Source organism: Hordeum vulgare, chromosome 3H, assembly GCF_904849725.1.
Source record: "Hordeum vulgare subsp. vulgare chromosome 3H, MorexV3_pseudomolecules_assembly, whole genome shotgun sequence".
NCBI classification, from domain to species: Eukaryota; Viridiplantae; Streptophyta; class Magnoliopsida; order Poales; family Poaceae; genus Hordeum; species Hordeum vulgare.
The window spans coordinates 550,791,249-550,797,248 of NC_058520.1; positions in this window are offsets into that span (position 1 = coordinate 550,791,249).

Here is a 6,000-nt window from a genome sequence, read left to right on the forward strand (position 1 = left end):
GGAGACAGAAGCTTGCGGCGGCGGAAAAGTCCTTTCGATGATCTCCTGATTTTTTCTGGAATTTTAGGGAATATATAATCGAAAAACCTAGGGCAGAGGAGGTCCAGGGGGGCCACAAGCCAGGGAGGCCCGGCCTCCCCCCCCCATGGCCGAGGCTAGGGGGCTTGTGGGGTCCTTGTGGACCCCCTGCCTTGGTTCTCAAGTCTCCCGATCTTCTTCTGTTTCAGAAAAAAATAGGGGATTTTATTCCGTTTGGACTCCCTTTCAAATCTTCGTGTGAAAAGGGTCAAAAACACAGAAAAAACAGGAATTGGCACTTGGCACTGAGTTAATAAGTTAGTCCCAAAAAAATATAAAAGGCATATAAAACATCCAAAGTTTGTCAAGATAATAGCATGAAACCATCAAAAATTATAGATACGTTGGAGACGTATCAAGCATCCCCAAGCTTAACTCCTGCTCGTCCTCGAGTAGGGAAGTGATAAAAACTGAATTTTTGATGTGGAATACTACCTAGCATAGTTGTCCTTTGCAATTGCTTTCATGTGACATGAATGTTCAGATCCGTAAGATTCAAAACAATAGTTTTCTATTGACATGAAAACAATAATACTTCAAGCAAACTAGCAAGGTAATCATGAACTTTCAAAATAACGAGGCCAAAGAAAGTTATCCCTACAAAATCATATAGTCTGGCTATGCTCCATCATCCTCACACAACTAATGTAAATCATGCACATCCCCGGTATTGGCCAAGTAATTGTTTTCGCACTCTTACTTTCTCAAACTTTTTATAACTATCACGCAATACATGAGCATGAGCCATGGATATAACACTATAGGTGGAATAGAGTCTGGTGGTGGTTGTGAGACAAAAAGGAGGAGATGGTCATCTTGACTTGGCGTATCAAAAGGCTATGAAGATGCCCATTAATAGATATCAATGTGAATGAGTAGGGATTTCCATACAAGGGATGCACTAGAGCTATAAGTATGTGAAAGCTCAAAAGGAGAACTAGTGGGTGTGCATCCAACTTGCTTGCTCATGAAGACCTAGGGCAATTTGAGGAAGCCCATCATTGGAATATACAAGCCAAGTTATATAATGAAGATTCCCACGAGCATATGGTAGTGACAAAGCAAGAAGCTCTCAATCATGAAGAACATGGTGCTATTATGAAGCACAAGTGTGGAAAAAGATAGTAGCATTGTCCCTTCTCTCTTTTTCTCTTTTTTTTATTTGGGCTCTTGGCCTCTTCTCTTTTTTTTATTTGGGCTCTTTGGCCTCTTTTTTTTATTTCCTCACACAGGACAATGCTCTAATAATGATGATTATCACACTTTTATTTACTCATAGCTCAAAGCTCAAAATGATGATGACTCCATAGGAAATGCCTCCGACAGTGTACCGGGATGTGCAACGATCTAGCTTGGCGTATGACGTTGAAACATCTCACTAGCTATCTTACGGTCATGCAATGGCAATATGAGACCGACGGCAGAAGTCATGAGACGGAACGCTGGGAGTTGCATGGCAATATATCTCGGAATGGCTATGAAAATGCCATAGTAGGTAGGTATGGTGGCTGTTTTGAGGAAGGCATATGGTGGGTTTGTGTACCGGCGAGAATTGCGTGGCACTAGAGAGGCTATAAATGGTGGAAGGTGAAAGTGCATCTATACCATGGACTCACATTAGTCATGAAGAACTCACATATTTGGTGGTAGGTGTTAACCATCGCGCGATCCTGACCTCAACACAAAGGATGACAATCAATAGATCAATTATGCTCCGACTTCCTAATATAGCAGTTCACCATACGTGCATGCTACGGGAATCACTAGCTTCAACACAAGTATTTCTAGATTCACAACACCCCACTAACATAACTCTTAATATTACCAAATCCACGTCTCAAAACTGATTGAGAGGAATCAAGATTTCTCTTTCTACTCAATGCACATGAAGATGGAGGTTTTTGTATCCTCTTTGGGTACCTATCACCTTTGGGACTACTTTCATAGCATAAGCCAACTACCAAGTCACGCACCGTCGTGCTCTAAAAGATCTAAGTGAAGCAGATAGAGCAAAATTATCTAGCTCAAAAGATATAAGTGAAGCACAATGAGCATTCTAGAAAAATCACGATGAGTGCATGTCTCTCTCTAAAGGTGTGCAGCAAGGATGATTGTGAAACAACAAAAAGAAAAGACTCCTACGATACAAGACGCTCCAAGCAAAACACATATCATGTGGTGAATAAAAATATAGCTCCAAGTAATGTTACCGATGGATTGAAGACGAAAGAGGGGATGCCTTCCCGGGGCTTCCCCAAGCTTAGGCCTTTTGGTGTCCTTGAATTTGGCTGGGGATGCCTTAGGCATCCCCAAGCTTGAGCTCTTTCCACTCCTTATCTCTTTGTCCATGAGAACATCACCCAAAACTTGAAAACTTCACAACACAAAACTTAAACAGAAACTCGTGATAACATTAGGACAAGAAAACAAACTACCACCACTTTAGGTAGTGTAGCAATCTTGAATTCTATTTATATTGGTGTTAGGCTACTGTATTCTCACTTTCCCATGGCTAGTACCCCCTGGTACTATCCATAGTTTCATCAAAACAGGCAACCAACTCAACAAAACAGAATCTGTCAAAAACAAACCAGTCTGTAGCAATTTGTATACTTCGTATACTTCCGGTACCTCAAAAATTCTGACAAATTACGAATGCGTGGGCAAAAGGCATATCAACCAGAAGCAAAAAGAATCTACTCAAAAGCTCTTTCTGAATAAAAATGAAAAATCATCTCGTGAGCGAAAAGTTTCTGTCTTTTTCCAGCAGGATCACACAACCATCACCAAGACTAGTCATAAAGGTTTTGCTTGGCTCAAACACAAAAGGAAACACAAAAGACACAACCATAACATAATTATGATGGTGCGGACGTAGCAAAACAGAAAGGAAAAGATAAATTCATTGGGTTGCCTCCCAACAAGCGCTATTGTTTAACGCCCTTTGCTAGGCATTGATAATTCAATGATGCTCACACAAAAGACAAGAATTGAAGCACAATGAGAGCATCATAAAGCATGTGAAAATCACATCTAAGTCTAACATACTTCCTATGCATAGGCATTTTATAGGAAAACAGATTGTCAAGGCAACCAATAGTTGCCATATGCAAGGAAGAGGAAAGAGACAATAGCAATCTCCACATAACGAGAGGTAATTTGGTAACATGAAAGTTTCTACCACATATTTTCCTCTCTCATAGAAATTACATGTGGGATCATAATCAAATTCAACAAAATAGCTATCACAAAGGATATTCTTTTCATGATCCACATGCATGCAAAGTTGACGCTCTTCAAAAATAGTGGGATTATCATCAACTAAGGTCATGACTTCTCCAAACCCACTTCCAATATTATTGCAAATATCATTGCAACAAGTAGTGGACATAGCAAAACTAGAATCCCAAGCTTAGGGTTTTGCATATTTTTAGCATCATTGTCATTAATAGAATTTGTAATGAAATCATTGCAATCATGCTTTTCATTCGAGGAGCCCTCGTGAATCACTTCATAAATTTCTTCATCACGATTTTCAGATTCACGCATCTCAAGCAAAACTCCATAGAGAAAATCAAGTGCACTCAACTCACTAACAATTGGATCAACATAATCAGATCTCTTAAAGAGATTAGCAAGTAGATGAAGATCCATATCACTAGATTTTTAGCAAGCGAAGATGCAAGCATATTGAACGCACATAGCACACAAGCAAAGGAGAGGCAAACGAAGAAAAGGGCAAAGATTTTTTTGTAAATTTTTGTTTTTCATAAGTGGGCGAGAGAAAAACAAGAGGCAAAAAAAAGTACATCCAAGAGATGAGTTTGCGACACTTACTTGGATGAGTTCTTGACTTGATCCGCCCCGGCAACGGCGCTAGAAATTCTTCTGCTACGGCAACAAAAGTCCTTCCCTGACAACGGTGCCAGAAATCCTTCTGCTACTTCTCAAACAACGGCGCCAGAAATTGACACGTTGACGGAGAGTTGTGCTTCCCTGGCAACGGCGCCAAGAATAGTCGTCTCGACGGCACCAGGAATCCTTGTGTTGCGGCTACGCCTTAAGGGACTTCCTAGGCAAATATGCAAAGGATTTCCCCCGTGGCCTTGGAGCCTTGCGTTGGTGTTCCCTCGAAGCGGAAAGGGTGATGTAGCACAGCGGTGGTAAGTATTTCCCTCAGTTTGAGAACCAAGGTATCAATCGAGTGGAGGAGTATCACAAGATCCTGCACAAACACAAAAGCTTGCTCCCAACGCTATGAAGGGGTTATCAATCCCTTATAGATTGTTTGCCAGGTGAGAACTGAAAGCAACAAAGTAACAAAGCAAAGTAAAAGCGGAGGTGTAAACGATGGATGTGAATAGACCCAGGGGCCGTAGTGTTTACTAGTGGCTTCTCTCATGAAAGCAAGTAGATGGTGGGTGAACAAATTACTGTCGAGCAATTGATAGAACCGCGCAAAGTCGTGACGATATCTATGGCAATGATTATATCTATAGGCATCACGTCCAAAACAAGTAGACCGATACTTTATGCATCTACTACTATTACTCCACACGTCGAGCGCTATCCAGCATGCATCTAGTGTATTAAGTCCAAAAGAACAGAGTAACGCCTTAAGCAAGATGACATGATGTAGATGGACAATCTCATATCAACGAGAGAGCCCATCTTGTTACCCTTGATGGCAACTGCTTAATGTGTGCCTTGCTGCCCCTACTGTCACTGGGAAAGGTTATCACATGGTAGAACCCAAAACCAAGCACTTCTCCTATTGCAAGAATCATAGATCTAGTTGGCCAAAAAAAACCAAGACTCGGAGAGACTTACAAGGATATCAAATCATGCATATAAGAAATCAGCAAAGACTCAAATATATATCATAGATCATCTGATCACAAATCCACAATTCATCGGATCTCGACAAACACACCGCCAAAGAATATTACATTGGATAGATCTCCATGAAGATCATGGAGAACTTTGTATTGAAGATCCAAGAGAGAGAAGAAGCCATCTAGCTACTAACTACGGACCCGTAGGTATGAAGTGAACTACTCACGAGTCATTGGAGGGGCGATGATGATGATGAAGAAGCCCTCCAACTCCAAAGTCCCCTCCGGCAGGGTGCCGGGAAGGGTCTCCAGATGAGATCTCGCGGAAACGGAAGCTTGTGGCGGCGGAAAAGTATTTTTGAGGCTCCCCTGATTTTTTGCTGTATTTTAGGGAATATATAGGCCAAATATCTAGGTCTGGGGGCGGCCACGGAGGCCACAAGCCCTGCCACCGCCGCCTCCCCCTGGTGGCGGAGTGGGGGCTAGTGGGCTCCCACGAGCCCTCATGGCTTGGCCCACACGCCTCCTGATCTTCTGCCGTTCGGGAAAAATCATTTCGGGGATTTTATTCCGTTTGGACTCCGTTCCAAAATCAGATCTGAAAAGAGCCAAAAACACAGAAAAACATGAACTCGCACTGAATTAATAAGTTAGTCCCAAAAAAGATATAAAAGGTACATAAAACATCCAAAGTTGACAAGATAACAGCGTGAAACCATCAAAAATTATAGATACGTTTGAGATGTATCAAGCATCCCCAAGCTTAACTCCTGCTCGTCCTCGAGTAGGGAAGTGATAAAGAATGAATTTTTTATGCTTTCATGCTACCTAGCATAGATGTCCTTTGTAACTCCTCTTATGTGACGTGAATGTTCAGATCCATTAGATTCAAAACAATCGTTTGCTATTGACGTGGAAACAATAATAATTCAAGCAAACTAGCAAGGTAATCTTGAACTTTCAAAATAACAAGGCCAAAAGAAACTTATCCCTACAAAAGCTTATAGTCTGGCTATGCTCTATCATCATTGCACAACGAATTTAAATCATGCACAACCCCGGTATTGGCCAAGTAATTGTTTCACAC